This window comes from Rhinopithecus bieti, unplaced genomic scaffold (assembly GCF_001698545.2).
Source record: "Rhinopithecus bieti isolate Rb0 unplaced genomic scaffold, ASM169854v2 scaffold_39125, whole genome shotgun sequence".
Lineage (NCBI taxonomy): Eukaryota > Metazoa > Chordata > Mammalia > Primates > Cercopithecidae > Rhinopithecus > Rhinopithecus bieti.
The window spans coordinates 1,329,387-1,351,272 of NW_016816262.1; positions in this window are offsets into that span (position 1 = coordinate 1,329,387).

Below are 21,886 nucleotides of genomic sequence, written 5' to 3' on the forward strand. Positions count from 1 at the left end.
TAGGCTAGTTACACTTGCCAGGAATTACATATTAGGATAGTTCCATGCATAATAACAAGGGAATGTAGATTCAGGTGGAGGGGAGGACCATTGCTCCAGCTCTTGGTCTTCAGCTGACCTAGCCCCCTTTATCTGTGTTAAGCATCCATTTATTGGCACTCTGTACCAATAGGCTTCCTTAGACAGCAGAGATAGATCTCAACCATTTCTTACCAGGAAGTTTTCATGTTCTAAGTGTTTCAAGTTTGACAACCTTTTCACTCGGCACAGTCTTTGCAATACAACAGGTTACAAAGGGCAATATTTGTGACACTACCCAGAGAGGTCCCCTTAAACTCCCTTATGTATTTACTATTTAGGAATTCATTTGTATTTAATAACTAAAATGACCACTTACATGGTATGTCTTATTTAAGCCAAGTTTATTCTTTTGACAAATATTTTTATATCAGACTAGGAAAGATTCTAGTAATCAAAAAGAGACGCAGTCCCTGCTCTTATGGATGGCATAGTCTAATCAACCAAATAATTATATCAATAATTAAAATTCTATTTGTTGTAAGAGTTAAATAAGAAAGAGCCATGTGAAAGTAAGGAATATAAACTGGTGTGGGTGGGTGCTGAGGGTAAAGAAGCTTCCCAGAGAAACTGACAGTACAGTTGGTAGGCAAAGGGCGAGGTGAAATGAGCGGATGTAGGAATGGAAAGCAAGAGACTGGGGTAAGGGAAGACTGCATTCCAGGGAGTGAAAAGTATCTGTAAATCTCCTAGAGACATGAATATCTTTTTCCTGAATTATTCCACCTTGATGAACAATTTCCTTTAGATGGATAGATAGATACACAGATAGATGACAGATAGATAAATAGATAGATAAAATATATTTGCTCTATATAGGTTTATAGGACTGCTTCTTTAAAGTTTTGTTTAAACAAGACTTTGGATGGAATTATGATTTCCATTTACTGTATTTCTCAAACATGTGAAAATTCTCTGTCTTCTATTTTAAAAAATTTAAAAAGGAATGTAGGCTACTACATAAAATTATGTTTATAAAATAATTACAACTGGGAAAATTATATATCCCGATTTTAAAGTCTGAATATTCCTAAGCCCCAACTCTGTACCATATCGACTGAAGACATGACACTAGGGAAAGTAATATATCAGGTAGATATAGACATTATTATATTAGGCCTAATTGGCTGCTATTTGGGGGCCAATCATATAAGACATACTACTTGATAAGCTTGCATTTAGTATTACATAAGAATCATGAATTAAATTCTTGAATTTTATGATGTAGGACCATCTTCATATATGGTAAATATAAGACTAATACATTTATATATAAAACGTATGTTACACCAATTTTAGCACAAAATACCACGACCTGTATTAAGGAAAATACTGCTTTTTTCAACATATTATTCTCTTGTGACTGCATATAACAGATAGATGGTTATGACCATATTATATTTACACTGAATATCAACTCTCCTTTCTCTCACTGACTTATAATCTGTTGACTGCAGCATATTTTAAAGGATGTAAGAATGCACAACCACCATCTGGCTATTTGAATTTTTGAGCAAAGATATTTTGGGCAATGAATTATTTTACTGTTGCGATTGTCCTAGTTCATGAATAAATATCATGAAGGATTTTTGTCTGCAGAGAAAAGTGACCTCTGTCTATTATATGATCTCAATGAGAGTGTTTGACCTTCCTAAATCCTTGACACAAAATACAATATAGATGCAAATGAGCTCTGGATTTCCAAAATAAGTTCCTTCCATGACACCCCTTATTACATTTTTAAAGTCTAGCCAAAGAGAGACAATTCAAAATGCTCTATATAGTGAATTGAATTCCATTCTGTTTTCAGCTGCTCACAAATGCAGAAGCTAAATAGAATCCTTTAGAAAGCACACACACACACACACACACACACACACACAGAGAGAGAGAGAGAGAGAGAGAGAGACAGAGAGAATGATGTAATTGAGGAATGAGGCATGTATAGATGGTCAAAAAACATGAAGTCAGATATCACATCCACAGAAAGTTCTTATCTTGTGCGTAGAGAAATATAAATTCTGTCCTCGTTTTCTGGGGCATCAAGGCTCAGCCAGAGAATGGGGTCTGAGACACTTGGCAAAATGAAAATCATGAATATAGACTGAACAATGATGTGAATAAACCTTAGATTCCCAGTTACAAGTAAGCATGGGGATCTGTGGAAACTGTGGGGATAAGGAGGCAAAAATTTTTTAAAAATAAAATAAATAAAGGCATGTCAAGACAAAGAGGATGGCTAATGCCTGTAATCCCAGCACTTTGGGAGGCCAAGGTAGGAGGATCACTTGAAGTCACGAGTTTGAGACCAGCCCGGCCAACATGCTGAAACCCCGTCTCTACTAAAAATACAAAAATTAACCAGCCATGTTGCCTCATACCTGTAACCACAGGAGGCTGAGGCAGGAGAATCACTTGAACTCAGGAAGAGGAGGTTGCAGTGAGCCGAGATCGGGTCACTGCAGTCCAGCCTGGGCCACAGAGTGAGACTTCATCTCAAAAATAAAACATAAAATAAAAAAAAAAGGACAAAGAGGCATGAGGCAAATATGGTCCCACAGAAGGGAAAAAATGGGGTTTAGTTTCTGTCTAATGGAAAGCATGATGCTGTTAAGAAAATTAGAGCAACATCAAGGGAAAATGTTTAGTCTGTGTATGGAATCAGAACAGGCGGTATTAAGCAAAATTTTCAGATTTGCAATGGTGGCACCTAGAACATAGGAACAAGGAAGGAAGAATAATTTCAAGGTAAAAAGGGAGTTTACTGGGATAAATGGATCTCAGAAAGACAATACACTGCTTTTATATGATATAAGTCTAACTGTTCTTTCTTGTGTTTTCCTTTGTAAAAATAAGTCCCTGAAAATGTAGTACTTTAAGAGATCAATACAATGTTCCCATTCATTGCTGAATTGTGTTTGTGTGATATGTGCATCCTACTGCTAAAACACATCCCAACAGGCAGAATGATATTTAAAATAGCTAGAACACATAAGCATGACTTTTGAATAATAATTTTTTAAAAGTAAATGTTTTCTTAATATGAATTTCTATATTACTTCGATGACACAGAAATTTATTAATTCATTTTTTCTACTCCTCTCTGCAGTTTTCTTTGATTGCCTTGAGAATGTTTCACTTTCGCCTTTATGGGTAGGCTACAATTAATTATCTTGGCATTAACGCACAAGTATACTAAGATGAATTTTTCAATTAAAAGCAAAGAGAAAAGATATTAGAGTTGGTTATATGTGTCTCTAAAGTAATCAAACTATATCACAGAATATGAGCACATGAGTCAATCAGCACATATCCAATGTCATGCTTCAAATAATTCTGGACTAGTTTTCCTAAACTACCTAAACTATAGAAGTTCATCCAGTAAAACCATAATTACCAAATAATTTGCATTTCACTCTGAGAATGTAACAATATTTGAATATACTTATATCTAAAAATTTGTGAGGATTGAGGTGTAAACAAAATGATATAGCTGCATTATCAATATTAACTCAAAGATCCAGAAAATCATTTTATCTTAATCACATAACCCTGCACCTTTAAACGTCTCCTTCTTAATTTCAATTCAATAAACATTGACACAATATCAATCATTATGCAGACTCTTGTGCACTCCATATTGATGGAGCATCCATATTGGAGATGTACAAGAGTCTGTAGTCCTTGTGATCAATGACATTAGCATAAATTATAGGCCCCAATATTTGCCTTCCTATTTCTAACCATTGCTCTACCTCTTCCACTCCATTCCACAGAGCTACAATAAAATACAAAACACAAAATCATGGTTTAGCAGAAAATGACCTCATCCTGTCCATCTGACATCTCTATTGGAAAAAGCGGAATACTGCATATTTGCCTTACAATTTCATCTTTATAAAGATGTAGGTCCACAAACTATATCATATCATTATTAAATTATCATTTAACCATATCACCAATTTAACTTATTGTTAACATTAGAACCTACTGATTTAGTAACATGAATGATCAAAGGGAATGCCTCTCATATTTGCCTTGACCAAAGTCTTATTCTTCAATTCAACATATACGCATTGAGTTTATATGCCAGATACTAAGATACGTGTGGGGTACAGTGATGAAATAGTAGATAAAGCTCCTCTTTGGTAGTTCACATTCTTGTGGGGAAAGAAAAAGATAGAAAATCAAAGAACGTAATCAAAAAGAATCAGTACAAAGTGTGGAAAATACTATTCCAAAGACACAGGATATAAAGAAATTTGGGTCAGAAGAGTACACCTCTGTATTAGGAATAATGAAGTCTTAAGAATGACAAGAAGGAAGAGACATGGGCCATTGCGTTGTTGAGCTGGGTGGCGACATAGTGTGTACGTTCGTCTTCCCAGCCTTGTGTTCAGTGACGTCATGTTTTGGTAGTTTAAATTTACCCTGATAGGAGTATTTGCACAACAGAAATCAGCAAACATCAGGTATCAGGGATTTTTTTTTTTCTTTCCTTTCTTTTTTTTTCCCCCCCAGAGCTAGCTATTAAATATTTACCAGCAAGCAAACATAAGTAAAGGGAAATATGCTACTGAATATAAGCAAAGGGAAAAGTATAAAGATGTTGATCTAAGAGGTATGTTTTGGGAGGTGGGGGAATTACACCTAATAAGCCCTCACTGCAAACATGGAGAAATAAATGTATAAACTTTATCATTAATAATGCAGTTTTCTCTGATAAAATTAAATGAATATTGAACAAATACAATATATTTATTTAAAAGGATACCATATTATTAGCTTGACCTCATTTACTTTTTATTGGCAAAAGGAGGATAATATATCATAAAGGGTTATTATGAAGAATAAATTAAAAATTACATGTGGTATACACAGGTAGAGAACCCTGGCACATACTAAAGCATTGATCAATGTTGACCATTATTATTAATTGTTGAACACTCTTGATACTATAGTCATGCCAAACTCTGAAGTTCCCCAAATGCAAAATACTATTTTCTTATCTTAAACATCCTGATTTCTTGGTCCTCTCTTGGCCTCAAAAATCCCTCTACCTGGAAAAACTCTATTCATCTATCAATTATCTACTCAAATTCCACATTCTTACTTTCTTCCTTCTGTCTTGTTCATAGTCTCAAAATATCTCCCATACCAGGCCCTGTTTCAGCACACAAACTGATGCTGTAACATACATAATTTTATTTCCATGACTTTATCCCTCACAGAGTAAGTTCTGGAAAGAAGTAAGCATGCTCCTCTATGGAGATCTTTTCTATTTTTAATTTGCTTCAGGGTATTACGGCATTTGTAACATGGCCTTGTATGGCCTTGTATGGCAAAACATCAAATTCATTATAGTATCCTAAACACATATTAAAATGTTACTGAATATCCATTGAAATTTTAATGTTTTCCAAAGTTTATTACACTGTAAGATCTCTGATGTTGTATAGAAACACTCTAGATGTTATCTACTTGCACATTTAATATGTATGTACCAATTATATATTTTACTAATTCCTTCATGTTCTCTTGTTGCAGTATATATATATATATACATGCATAATGCATTATAAATAATGGCAATATGTATAATTATATATTATATAGAAATATAAACATATATATGAATACCTTCTTTTGTCATTCATTAAATTAACTTATACATTGTGTACTGCTTTCAACCAGCATTTCTGCATTCTTGATTTATCACAAATGATATCTATGAATTAATCAAGTGTAATGTAAGTTCTTTTTAAATCATTTTCAATGGTGCTAGGACCTTAGAATACTTTGCTTTCAATTACTCTCTCTCCTTTCTTTGTGGTAATTATTGTAAATATTTAAATATTTATTAAACAATTATTTTAATTATTTAAACATTTTAATATGCCCTTTGTGTAAGACCCATTAAGTAAGATTGCATTATTAGAAATTTAATACACATGAAACAATATGTTAAAAATATAACATTTAAAAATAATACAAACTTTTGGAAGTCATTTTATGTACAGAATTACGCTTGATGTTAATCATACTCAAAGATATTATTGCCACTTTGTAATCCTGTAAGCAAAATAAATTCACTTTCTCATTTTTAGGGAACACATATGTATCTAAACACAGAACTACTCATCCCAACAAATTCACTTATGACTTTTAACAGCAACAACAACAAAAAAGGGTCTAAAACTCAAATTTAAATTGGAATAAAATATGATTGCACTTCATTTCTTTTAGGGATTTTTATTCTATTCTGCTGATTATTATTATATTCATCACTTTATTTCCCTTAAATGCATAATTCTTTCAGACTGCAGAACATAGCTCTTTATCTCAATATAGTTCACAAAATGTGAAATACTCATAGATAGCTACATAGTAATTTATTTTATTTTCCACAATACTGGAATGTACAACAGATGATATTTCCAGAGTTTTCTTTTAATATTCTTAAAATAAAAATGTAGTATTTTGATTGTCTAGTAATTATGTGGCATTTAACTCATTCTCTAAATCCTTGGCATATTTAGGTACGTAGGTAAAAAGGAGCAGGACACATGCCACTTCCCCAAGTACTCTTCTGACCTCTATTTTTACCTCATTTTGCTTTCTCTGCTCATAGATGAAAATAAGTTATGCTAATGAAAATGTATTTTCACTTTATTATACTTTATAACTCACAGTTTATATAACAGCTGAATCAATCAAAACAGATTTTCTATTGTGACACATTGTTTTATCAAAATTGTTTATTCTTTAGGTTGTCTCTTAAAGGCTTTCAGGCTATCTCATATCTCCAATAATTCTTACTTCCTGTTAGCTTCTTACACTAAATAGATAAATTATATATAGACACAGATATGTAAATGCAGATACAATTAGGAGTTCTTATTTAAGATATTAACCTGAGTGCCAGGTTTCAAGTGAAAAATACTTCTAACATTCATTAGATGCTTCTTTACCATCTGAAACTAGTATAACAAAACAGTAGAATTCATAAATTCATATTTTTCCTTTCACTGTATATTAAGAGCAGAACTGATACCTACTTGAAATGCTATTAGTTTCTGAAATGTATTTATTTTAATCCACATTGCTGGAGCTGTGTAGACCAACGCTACACATATTGCAAGTGTGCACATGAATATATATGGCATATTTGTATATTCGCAACTACACATATACACAAATTATCACAACTAATTAGGCTATTCACTAAGAAAACTTTTATCAATATACTGCTACCAATTAAACATTGTGCAAAACAAAAGGAATAGTGACCAAAATACTGTCTAGACTTAATATTTATCTAAACCATCTCTAAAACTGGGAAAATGAAGTTTTACTATTAACACAGACCTTGCAGGGGAAATAGAGCGGGGGATGCGAGATAAGTCTTTAGAGTTCATGAAGGTAGATAATAGTGGGGGCAAGATTAGATGACAAATATTTTACAAAGAAACAAACTCTTTCAAGGCTGGAAAACATTATTCTGTGATTAAAGCTCAGTTATTTCTAATTTCTAATTCCTACTAGACTATGTGTTATATGAAAACAGTCACAGAAAACCCTTTCTAAAGAAGATTCTTTGCAGAGATTTAAGAGAATCCTGCAACATCAGAAACAGTTTTTCTTAAAGCTGTCACCGTGGAACTGAGCAACAGAAAATGATGACAAATGCTCTGGAAATGTGTTGTCCCTGCAGAGATGTGATCCAAGTAAGTGTCAGTTTCTTTCGGCAGCAGCAATTACTCTGCTCTGGGAGACATAAGGTAAGATTTAAACATTTATTTATATTAAGAGATTTCAAAACTGTCCTTTAAAATGTATATATTCAAATTGCCTGTTTGTGGTTCTTTCACATTCTCTGGTCTACTATTCAGAAATGTGTGAAATAACATAATTTCAAGTCCATTTTCATTTGCTTATTATCCTGCTTTGGCCTACACCCAGAAAGTAGCTATACAAACTATCTAAAGAGACATCAGCTATCACTTGGAAAAAGTAAAATATTTTGAGGCATATGAAGGTCAAAAATAATTGAAATAAGGCAAATCTTCACAAGGTAGTAAGTAGATATTATCAAAAGAAGACTAAACTAGAAATGAACAGAAAAATCTATGAAGATACCTGTTACCCCAGGGGAACACATTAAGTGTGCTACTAAATAACTAGAGTAGTGAGAAAGACTGATATTTATGCTTAAGATATGACAAAAAGCTTAATATGCATTATATAATAAAAAGATAAGTAAATATTCCTCTAAGCCTGAGTCCACAATAATGTTTATTATTATTATTATAGTAAATCAATAAAACTACAGTCCAGTAAGCAAGTGGTTATTAATTTGTTCCTTCATTATTCAACCCCAAATTAGTCAAAGCACATTAGTCATTTACAACTAACCCTAAGCTGAGCAGAAATTTAAAAAAAAGTCTACCATGTTAAAAATACAATGCTTGATGGCACCACAGTGCTAATAACATCAAAAGATTATTAGACAAGTTTCAGAAGGGGTAAGAACTCTAGAGAGATGAGCTCCACTTTAGGGGCCACTTTTATCTTGGGGGTATTCTCCAATATGGAGAAGTTCTGGAGTGCTTTTTAGCATTTTCAAGGCTAAGTCAAAAGGTATAGGCTGGGTCCTATTGTGCCATGTCCACACTCCCTTAAAGGTAGGTAGGAATCAAAAGTAGACATCACCCTCCCTGTCAGTCTCAAATGGCCTGGGGTGTCCCCTGTTCCAGCTCTTTTAGCCCATAGTTTTACCTCTTGGAATGAATGGGAGATGCCCACAGAGACCTCCAGGTATCAGAACCAGGAAATATCCTCTCACTAGGGACAGCCAACCTAGCAGTACATCTTTGAGTTGACTTTCCCTTTTGGCAGTGATATAGGTGGATGTCTCCTCACCATCCACACTCTTTATTTCCTGGTATTGAGCCTCTGTACTACTTGTGAATAGCCTAGAATGGCTCACACCTGCCTTGTTTATGGACGTTGTGATCTTAGTGTATGTGGGTGAATGTTCTCCAGAAGGAGTGGGTTTTTCTTCATCCTAACCAAGAACTCCCTATGGAGACATGATGCTCAAAAATTTCAGAAATGTGACATCAATAGATTATGGGCTTCAACCTAAAACCAGTAAGTTGTTCAGTATCATATTTATGGAGGAAAAGTTAATAAACAGAAAATAGACCAAGATCACCAGGAATCACTTGTGGGCCTTCATTGAAGAAAAACTTGTGAATGCTGGTATTGAAGTTCATCACAAGAACGAGGAGGGTCATTTGAGAACTCATGTGCTACATGGCTTCCAGGACACAGAGAAGATAATCAATGTAGGACAACCTTCTGCTGGATTCCAAATCTTAGTGTGCTGAAAAGAAGTGCTCCTGGGATGAAACCCTATGGATTCAGTGTGCAATGCCTCTGTGGACCCATTATCCCTTTAGAATCATATCAAAACTCTCCTGGACACAACCCCAGTTAATCTAAGGAATGAGGACAAGCCTGAAATTGTCTGTCGAATTTGAGGACTCTCGTGAGGATTTTCAATGAAGAAGAACACTATAAATGTGAGGATTGCAAGGCTGCTGTCCATCATATATCAGGGGTCACACTGGCAAGATTTAATACATGTGAAAAGAATGTGAAGAAACTTGTGTTTCTCATTTGTCATTAAATATCTGAGAACTGACAGTGGAGAGAAACCTTATGAAGGTATAAAATGTGGGAAGGCTTGTAGTCATTCCTACCAACTTAGGGCATCTACCACGCACTGGGAGAAGCTGTATGAATGTAGAAACTGGGGGAAAGCTCTCAGTGAATTTTCCTACCTTGCTTCAGATGGGAGAACCCACAAGGAGATATAAGAAACGTGAGAAAATCTTTGCTTCACCATATAATTTTAAAGATACGTGAAAACTCACACTAGAGAGAAGATATAAAGATGTGTCATGTGGAGAAGACTTGCTAATTACTTACACCTAACCTGCACTGAGAAAATACACTGGAGGTGCAACTGAGAAATATAAGAAATGCAGGAAGGTCTACGTGTCTGGTTTTTTTTTTTTTTTTTTCCATTTTAGGCAACATGTGGCATCTCACACTATGGAGAGACTATATAAATGTGAAAAATATAGGAAAGCCTTCAGCTGTCCCTTATACCGTGGGAAACATAGAAAAACTCACACTAAAGAAAGACTCGTGACTCTAAAAAATGTAGGACAGCTCCCTGTACGTCGTCTCTCTTCTTTGCACAAAAGAAAATATATACTGAGAGAGATATCTTTTTTGAAAATCTTATACTGTGAAATTTCCTTTATTCATATCTTATCTTTAAAAATGTATCTCTGAGTACTTTCAACTTTTTATTTCCTGGTATAAACATATGGTTACAAATATTACTTTCAGTACCGTTTCTGATAGAGCACACTGGTTTAGATATATAATGCCATGATTATGGTTTGGTTATGTAGAGATTATATTATTTCCATTACAAATTCTTTCGGGTAAAAAGGCAGATAAATCCTCACAAAGAAAGTAATCTAACTTCAAATCATCTGGGGATCTCAGAAAATCTCAATACTCTTACAAGGAAAGTGATATCTCTCTTGTGCAAAAATCACAATCATTCTTATACACCAATAACAGACAGCAAAGTCATGAGTGAACTCCCATTCACAATTGCCTCAAAGAGAATAAAATACCTAGGAATCCAATTCACAAGGGATGTGAAGGACCTCTTCAAGGAGAACTACAAACCACTGCTCAACGAAATGAAAGGGGACACAAACAAATGGAAGAACATTCCATGCTCATGGATAGGAATAATTAATATCGTGAAAATGGCCATACTGCCCAAGGTCATTCATAGAACCAATGCATTCCCATCAAGCTACCAATCACTCTCTTCACAGAATTTTTTTAACAAACTACTTTAAAGTTCATATGGAACCAAAAAAGAGATCATCTTCATCTGTAGCATCACAGAGGATTCCCAAGAAGCTTATGTTTCTCTCGGTTCTCATTGGCTCTTTTTTCTTGCTTCAAGTCAGCCACTCCTTCCCTCTTATATTTGTCTCCTCTGGATCCCATCTGTTCCCGATACCAATGGATCCATGCAAATCCTCACCTTCCTGCACTCCCCAACGCCAATGCTAACACAAGGCCACAGTAGGAGCAAACATTTCTTAGGATTAAATTAGGAAGAATTGTTTTACGGTAGAAGTCAGCAGAGGAAGAAAGTTAAAATTACATGCTACATTGCTGGTGGGAATGCAAAATAGTACAGCCACTGTGGAGGACAGTTTGGCAGCTACTGACAAAATTCCACATACTCTTACCATTACCACAGGGTACAGCAATCATGCTCTTTGATATTTGCCCAGATGAACTGAAAACATGTTCATGTAAAAACCCACATGTGGATGTTTACAGCAGCTTTCTTCGTAATTGCCGAAACCCGGAAGTAATGATGTCCTTCAATAGGTAAATGTATGAATAAAATGTGGTATATCTAAACAATAAAATATTACTTGGTGCTAAAGAGAAACAACCTATCAAGCTATGAAGACATGTGGATAGCTTAAATGCATATTACTCAGTGAAAGAAGTCAATGTAAAAAGGCTACTTACTGTATGATTCAAACGACATAGCATTCTGGGAAAGGCAAAACTGTGCAGAAGTAAAAAGATCAGTGGTTGCTGGGGGACAGGGAGAGGGAGGGATGAATACATGGATCACAGTGGATTTTTAGTGCAATGAAACTACTTCGTATGATACTACAATTATGTATCTATATTATATATATTTATATATAATACATAATACATATATAAATATATATTATATTTATGTTTTATATATTTATACATTATATATGTTTTATATATTTATATATATGTTTTATATATTTATATATATATAATTATACATTTGGCAGAAACCTGAGAATGCACACTACCAAGAGTGAGCTCTAATACAAACTTTGGGTGAAAATGAGGTCTTGATGTCGATTGATTCCTCATAAATGCTTCACTCTGGGGCATCATGTTCGTAGTGGGGGAAGCTGTGTGTGTGCAGGCAGGGAGCGTGTGGGAAATCTCTGTACTTCCTACTTTTGGTGTGAACCTCAAACTGCTCTAAAAAATGGTCTATTAAAAAATTGCTACATTTCAGATTTGCTAAAGTTGCTTGGTCATTCCTGGTGTATGACATTCAATTGCTTAGGTCATCTTCAGGACACCCACCTACCACAGTCCTGACAAGATCTCTCTTTTATATCAAATCCTCTTTTTAAAATTTTTTTCAGTTCCTCCTTCTAGAATACCTTAAAATCCAGACATGTACTTACAGTCTTATGTTGCATAACAGTAAATTACGCCATTAAAGGAAAATAAAAAGAAACCAACAGGCATCTAACCATGGCTACAAAGCCTCCACTGTCTCAAATGAAGACGTAGTAAGGCATTTTCTGTAGGTAAATTATCCAGCTATAAAATGAATGTGTCTTTGACATACTAATTTCATTTCCTTTGGATATATACTGAGTAGTCAAATTGCCGGATCATATAGCGGTTGTGTATTTAATTTTTTTAGGAACTTCAATACATTTCTTCCTAACGGCTGTACTAGTTTACATTTCCACCAGCGGTGTATCTGGGCTCCCTTTTCTCCACATCCCTAATGACACTTGTGATCTTTTTGATAAAAGAAATTGTACCAGGTGTGAGGTGATATTTCATTGTGGTTTTAATGTACAATTCCAGATCAGAAGACAATTCTGTTATTAGCAACAACATGGATGAACCGGAGGACATTATGCTAAATGAAATAAACCAGCACACAAAGAGAAACGCTGCGTGATCTTAACTTACGTGTAATCGAAAACAGTCAAACTCAGAAAAACAGAGAGTAGAATGCTGGTTACCAGGGACTTGGGAAAGTGGGGAGTGGGGAAATATAGGTCAAAGGATGTAAAGGTTCAGGTAGACAGACAGATTATGTTCTGGAGATCGATTGTACATCATCATGATTTTAAATAATAATGATGTATTGCATATTTGAAAATTGCCAAGAGAGTGGATCTGAAATCTTCTCATGCACGCAGACACACACACACACACACACACACACACACACACACACACACACGAGTATGTGGGGTGACAGTCATGTTACCTAGTTTGATTTATTCATTCGCTGGTGTATACATACCATAGCAGCACATTGTACCCCATAAATAGGTACACATATTGTTTTATGTGTCAGACAAGAAATAATAAATACGTTTTTCTTTTAGAAGCAACCTTTCTCTTTTTCCTCAGAATAGCATTTTCCCTTCCAGATACCTCAGTCTCTATGAGATCTTCAATAAACTTCATCGATAACTTTTATGTCTTTTATACCTACTGTATACAAGAAATACTAAGAGCAAGAACTCAAACCCTTATTTTGTTAGTCTTTAAATTTTGCACACTCTGTACCACAGAAAGATGCCATCCTCCATCTCCAATGCCCATGGGATCTGCATGTACTTTCTCCCGGATCTTAAGGTGATTTACCTTTTCCATTTGTGACATACAGGTGCACTTGAATTTTAGATTCTCATTAGGTGAAATTTGAAAGAATTTAAAAGAATTAACTAAAAATGTGTTACAATTATTTTACAGATATTTCCATGTTTGCATAATACTCATCAATACCACGATATTGAGTTTTTGTGACAAGCATAATAGAAATATTTTACTTATAGGATGTAAGCATAGGCATGTCTCCAACTGTCCCAGTTTGTATGACTATTTCTGAAATATCTTTTCTATATGCTGAAAATAATGTCAAGGAGAAGAAATGCTGCTACAGCAACAGTCTCTTCACCTTCTAAGTGAAGTAGAACTGGTTTAGTCAAAAGCAGTTGTGCAAAATAGTCACTTAAAATATCCATTAGGAATGCTCCATGCTTATTTTAACACAAAGTCTTTTGGTTAATATAAGGCTGCTTCATCTCTCTCACTACCTATGCTTCTTTAACCTTTTAGCAAAGTGCCACTGTGGCTTAGGCTCTGTAATGCCACGGAACTGTCCTTGATGCCCCACCTGATGGTCTATCATTAGAATTGTTTGGTGTGGAAAATTCCCACCATCACCCTGGACCACATGCCTCGCTGTTCACATTGATAACTGATCCCTACAGAGTAAATTACGGGTTGGTCCCTTCATTTTCCCCCAAGTACCTGTCATTTGAAAATGCACACATATGTATCCACAAGCAAATATATTTTTAAGATACTGGTAATTTTTCACTTTAGAAGAACCAAAGCTAAATTACAGTCTTAATTGTGAGACATTCATACATACATTATCATCCCTCAACAATATATTTGGTCAGACAATGGAAGGATAGAAAGATATGGAAAGACACATGTTTACATAATAACTGTCTTTGATATGTATTTAAGAAGCTTAACTTCTGCTAATAGTCTCACATTAGGACTACTTGAAGGTGAATTGCTGAAAACAAAAGGGGAGCCTACACCTTCTTAACAAAATTCTAACATGCATATTACTACTTTCAATATACAAAGTAGATATTTACTTTAAAACTACACCATGTACATGAGATACAAACACTGTAACCATCTTGAGAAACTATCAACATATTCTGAGGATGGTTTTATACACACACACATTCACCACTCTCATCCACACCATCATCCAGTTCTGTCATCTGACCTCCAAAACATTTCATAACTCAGCCCTCTGCCCTCCCTTCTCAGTGCCACCTTCCTAGGAGAAGCCCTCATCTGTGCCAGGCAAGTGCAATAGTCATATAAGGGTGATTTTTCTGTCCATTTTGCCCCTTATATTGCTCATAAAGCAGTCAGAGTGATCATTTTTAGGCTGTAAACCAGATCAAACAATTGCCTTTCTTAAAATACTCCAGTAGCTTCTGCTTAACCACGAGTTCAGTACTGGCTCCTTCTTTTGGCTTCCCTGTGCAGCCCAAGTTTTTCTTTCTGTTGTGCTGTTCTCACCACTGTCCTACAGACTCCAGCCACACAAGCTTTCTGCTCCTGCACCACCCAGGTCGCTTCTTTCTAACACCTTATATATTAGCTCTTCCCTGTGCTTGATACATGTTTACTATTAGTATTTGCTAAGTCGCCTCCTTCTCGTCATTTTATTCTTCTTGACATCTTATTAATAAGCATTTTATTAAGGTTTTTCTTGGTAATCATTTTTGTAGAACGTAAGTTTTCTGATACCAGGATTGTTTCTGCCTTGTTCACCATTGGATCTATATTGCCAGTAATACTCTGTCACAGAATAAAGCTTTTGATATGTTTAATTTATTTGGTGAAAATAGGAACAAAATAATATGTAAACTGACTAAATCAAAAGCAAATAAACAAATGAAAGAAGAGAGAGGAGCCTTAAGGCTACAATTTAATTTCTCTTTAACTATTTGTTTTGATACAATTACTATAAGTTATTCAGCATTGCACTATATGTTCAAGCACTAATTTTGAAGAGTATCTTCAAATTGATTAATGAAAAGGTAAAATATATATATGTCCACTAAACAAACACAAACACATTGCAAAGTATCATACTTTTTATTGAGGAAAGTGCTCAATAAAATGCTATCATGGTTTTTTATATTTTCACTGTCTTGGAATTAATATATTTTTATCAGTATATATGAATGTACTTGAATAAACTTCTATGCAAACATAATCTGTTTCCATTTTTCCTCACTTGAGATTATGTTACTTTCTGCTACATAGCAACTGGCAGATGACTTATTGTTTGGATTATTATTACTTATTCTCTGCTAGTGGTTCACAAACCTAGCTGGCTGCTCACTAGAATTGCATACAGACAGCTTTGTAAAAATATAAATTCTATGACTGTTTCTCAGACATCCTCATTTAGGACTTTTGTGTGGGGCCAAGCAATATGTACCTTTTCATAAGTGGCTGAGACATGCCGATGTAGAGCAGGAACTGAGGCTCGCACATGTATAATAAAACTCAATGCCATTACACTTCATTCTGACACTTTCTTTTCTCTAGGAAAACAATGCACCTAACTCATAAAAATGTTACAAACAAGGTGGATTTGGGCTTTTGCTTTTACATTTCAGAAATAATATCTGTTCCTTGTGATTCAATCCAGAAACATCCTTCTGAAGAGATGATGAAAGTCGAGGATTTGCCTTTAACTTCCTTCAGTGAGTGAACCCACAATTATCAGAGACACATGGCAGGGTGCAGCTCCTAAATGAACTAAGACAGCTCAAAGCCATGAGCCAAGAACCAGCATCTAGGTCACTATAAAAATCCTTAAAACTTGGTCCAGTGCAGCGGCTCACACCTGTAATCCCAGCACTTTGGGAGGCTGAGACAGGAAGATCACGAGGTCAGGAGATCGAGACCATCCTGGCCAACACGGTGAAACCCCGTCTATACTAAAAAATACAAAAAAAATTAGCTGGGCGTGGTGGCGGGTGCCCTGTAGTCCCAGCTACTCGGGAGGCTGAGGCAGGAGAATGGCGTGAACCCGGGAGGCAGAGCTTGCAGTGAACCAAGATCATGCCACTGCACTCCAGCCTGGGCGACAGAGCAAGACTCCTTCTCAAAAAAAAAAAAAAAAAATCCCTAGAACTTGACAAAATAATGTGCAGATGAATGAGTTATTTTAATATTGGGCACCCAAATTATCTCTGTCTTTAGTTCCAGAAGGAATATCTAAAACCTAAATTTTAAACTTAGGCTTTGAAAGCCATAACTATTTTCTCTTTTAATTTAAGATAATTCTAACATAAAATTATATGAAAATTCAAAATTTTGCAGCCTTTCCTAAGAGGGCAAGAACAACTCAGTGACAAGAGGAGCGAGGGTTAGATCTGTTAAATCGTGATACCCTGAGGGGGGATGCCATCTCAGGATTTTGAGTGAAGTAAAGGTATCTAATTTTAGTTTGATAGTATTAGTCTGTTGAGAACAATTGGCACCTCACATTTAGGAGGTGGGGAAATAAGTGCTAAGTCCTCGCTCTGCCCTGGGAATCAGCATGCCACAGTGAGTAAAGACAAGGACTCTGGAACTCTGTGTCCTGTGCCTGGTTCCTAGCATTGTGACATGATAACCAGATGGCCTTGGAGAAGACACTTATTCTATCTGTGCCTCATTTTTATAATCTGTAAACTGGAGCAAACACTAGCACTTAATTTATAAAGCTGTTGTAAAGACTACATGAATGAATAAATGGAAAGCTCTTTGAATAATATGCTACAATGTAACTTGTTGTTAGTCAAATTATCCTTTCTAAAAGTTAGCCTCACAATCCATAGAAGCAGCTATTAACACATAATTCTCTGAGTTCTTGTAGTATTACATGATATGTAATAGATGTTCATTAATTAGTAGTTTTTGTATGATCTGAGTGTGTGTCTGTGTGTGTGTCTGATTTTTGACAGAGCACAGAACACGAATATGTCTTTTACCTTTTGTTTACCTTGTGGCGTTTGCAAAACATTTAATGTGCCTCCGACTGCAGGTCCTTTTGTATCATTTTTTGTTCCCATTATTTTATGAGAGATTCAATTTCTGAAACATTTTGACACAGAAGTTACTTAGAGACAATTATATGATAATTTCCAATAACAAAAAGTATAGCACAAAAATTGATATATTTTGGGGTTGTCAGTGCTTTCCAGGTGCTTCTGCAAGAGGTGTACTGTAGCCCATACACAACCAGGTTTTCAAAGGTGGCAGGGATATAAAAATCCCTGGCCTGTATCCATTTACTTTCTACAATTTAATAATTTTAACTCAAAAGAAAAAATCATATATTCATGTCTTATTGAGAGGATATTTAATTTGTCATATTCCTTCTCTGTTTGTGCTCATATGCAATCACTCACTATGGCAGACATACATTAAGATGAGTCCCAATGAGTCTAGGTCCTCAAATGTGGGTGAGACTTGTGACTTCCTTCTAATCAATAGACAAGGGCAAAGGTGATGACTTGCCCATGGTTATGTTATGTTAGACTCTGTTTAGCACACTGAGGTGAGAGATTTGTCTGCTTGCTTTGAAAAAACAAATAGCCCGTGAACTGCCCAGTAGAAGACCACATAGCAAAGGGGTATGGGTAGTCTCTCGGACCTGAGAAAACCCCATAGCCAAGAGTCAGTAAGAAGCTAGTTTCCTTAGCATTCAGTGCAAGAAAATGGATTCTGTCAACAATCTGAAAGAATGGGGGAGAAATATTCTTCCCCAGAAGAGCTTCCAGATGAGAGCACACCCCAGCTTCTTCCTGCCCTGCATCCTTGTGAGATCCTGAGACGTGGACCCAGCAGAACAACTCCCAGATTACTAATCCACATAAACTGTGAGATTATGTGTTAAGTGACTAAATTTGTTTTAATCTGTTGTGCAGCAATAGAAAACTAATACACACAGTCATATGCAAATTGTTATTGAAAACTGACTTTTTAAACTCCATTTTCCCACCCTGAAATTACAACGTGCTTTCCATTTTAATTCACTGATTTTCTCACATAGTGTATTTGAGTAATATGACAGTACAAGCAGCAATAGATTCTCATAAATAGTTTCACCTATGTAAATGTGTTTTTAATATCTGTATATGTAGAAGGTATCTTCTACATCAAAAATATACTATTCAAATTTGGGCTTTTCTCAACAGCCATGCTTATTTCTCCCTAAAAGCGGATGCCCTTAAATTTTGCAGCATCATCCCTTCTGCATGCACAACTCTAAATCTAGTAATGCGTTCTGTGCATCAGGCAGAAAATAATCTTTACTTGATGTAGTAGCAGATCACTCTCAGTTCATTGATAATTAAACTGGGTAACATGTTTTCATTTCCGCTTGGATGATCTGAACACTACTTCTTTCGGTATTTATGATGTTACACCTCCATTGCCCATACTGTTTGTATTTCTTTTACCTTCTCAAATTTTATGCATTTGTAAATACTGTCATTGTTTTGGTGACTGCCATCATAATGGAAACTTTACTCTTTTTGGTGATAATATATGTTGGTTGTCTCCCACTTTCTAGGCAGTTAGCTCAACCATCCTCCATCAGGAATCCTGTCATGTATTCTTTTCCTTGCTAATGGTGCAAATATTGCAGAATTTCACGAAATCCTACAACCAAAAGGCAGTGGTCTCTTTTTAATTTTTCTTTATGTCTCCCCTGTAAGGGAGTGCATCTTTTTAAACAATTTTGTTTTGTGTAGATTAGACCAGAGTGGAATCTTTCAAATTTCTCTAAAAACTGCAGAACAGTGTTCAGTGTGGGGTGAATCTCGTGAATCTCATTACTAGATGTTACCTCAGAATTACTTCATCATCATTAGCATTTTAGTCTTTAAATGTTTCTTGTGCATTTGCATTTGATCTTCTTTTAGATTGATTACTCTGCTTGGACTGTTTCTATTTTATTCTCATTTTGAAGGCGTGTTGTTTTAAAATAAATCATTAGATGATAACAGTAAAATAGATATCAAAAATAATTTTCAGAATATCTTAATCTTTTGTGACCTGAAAAACATGGAGTGACAAATACTAGAAAAACTGTCTTCTTAGTGGATTTGCCTTTTTATATTTGTATATATTTTGTCTTTGTTTAAGATGGAATCTTGCTCTGTTGCCCAGGCTGGAGTACACTGGCATGACCTCAGCTCAGTGCAACCTCTGCCGCCCGAGTTCAACCAATTCTCCTGCTTCAGCCACCTGAGTAGCTGGTACTACAGGTGTGTACCATGCCCAGCTAATTTTTGTATTAGTAGATAAGCTGTTTCACCATGTTGGCCAGGCTAGTCTCGAACTCCTGACCTCAGATAATCCACCCACCTCGGCCTCCCAAAGTGTTAGGATTACAAGCGCACACCACCACGCCCAGCCTTGTATTTGTGTGTCTTTTAATAACTTGTTTCCTCCTGTGTGCCTCTCTGAAAGCAGAAGCTTCTAGTACTTCACCTCCTTAATATACAAAGTTGAGTGTGGTCTGTGCATTGTGGATTTTACATTTAAGATAGAGAAAGCCTCTAAAACTTAATGAATATAATGAAACAAAGTTGAGTTCTAGGCTCCATGACAGGCAGCAGAGATGTAATTTAGGCAGGGTGCCTGGCTTGTGCACTTCCATAGGTGTGGCATAAAATAAAGAATGACAACTCTGCTCAGATTGAAAAATGGCAAAAGCTTCCCTGTGCCATCTATTGCCTGTGAGTCTGGAATAGGGACAAGTTAATTAACATTTTTGATGCTCAGTTTCTTCATCTACAAGTAAATCTGTGATGTTTTATATATATATATATATATATACACACATATATATGAAGAAGTTAATAGCATCAGGAGCCATAGAGAACAAATTCAGTTGAATTTTTCATATCAAAACAACAAGGAAAAACCAAGATATAATGGCTTATGTGGTTTTCACTCAAAAAGAGAAAAAAAGGAAAGCAGACTGTGTGTGTGTGTGTGTGTGTGTCTGGGAGTGTGTGTGTGTGTGTCTGGGAGTGTGTGTGTGTGTTTGTGTATAAAATAAATATATATATGACATTAAACTATACCTTCAATAGGTCAATACATAGATATATATGGCATTAGATGTTAAAAAGTGTATTGTGTAAAATCTTAAAAGGGACATTAGCATAATAGGCAGTGTTTTTATCTGCAATTTCGCTAAAGATAGAGAAATTTTCTTCATGTGGCTGTTTCTTAGAATAACCTTTGATAAAAGACAAGGGCACAGCCTTACATGGCAATTCAATTAAGGCACTTCTATGGAGGCACTAAGCCAGTCGAGCCTGTGCATGAGGTTTAACCGCCTGTAGGAATAAATCTCAGTGTCTCTATAGCTCGGGAGTGAATATGCTCTAAGGTCTGTCTGTGTCTCTCTGTCTCTGTTACTAACTACAGCAGTTCAATTCCTTATCAGTTTCTGTGTCAGTGACTGGAGCAGGAAATGTGGCATGCATTATTTGTGTATCACCTATAAGCAAATAATTCATTTACATTACCCATTCCCTCCATTACTGTAAATACTTTATTTTCTTCATTCACTTGTAAACTTTCAACTCTTTAAGATGATTGAATCCCATATTTGAAACAAATATTTAAAATGCATGACCACAATTCTTGCAATTTTGGGGGATCAACGGTTTAACAGATTAACGTGTTAATATAACAAATCTACATAGACGGTTAGACCTATGAAACATACATATGAGCAAACAGGTGGGATGATCAAGTCTATCGGAAGGGAACCCGGTTTTGATGAGAACTCCCCGGACTTGTTGATTTCACAGTTACCTCCGGAGAGGACCCATGATGTTCACCACCAGGTTATGATCATTATGATAACCCTCTTTCCCCAACACCTCAGGCCAAATTATTAATTCCTTTGGAAATCATAATATTTAGGCAATTTATTGAGCCCCATCTCAGAATTTTGGGGAGGCAGTAAGAATTAGAGAAAAAATAAAGTATATTCTTTCTTTTGAGAGGAAGTAAAAATTGCTGTCTTTCCTTTAATCCCTAATCAGCTTAATGAAGGTGCATTTAAATTGTACTCTTTCACTTACATGACTTATTTTACTTATAGAGAAGTCAACTGGACATGTTTCCTTGGAGGCTACTTGACAGCTTGTTCACATGGTGACATTTTTCTGACCTTGGCTTATATTTTTTTCTATTTCAGAATCACTTGGGAGACTACCATGAGACATTTTAATTTGGGCTATAAGTG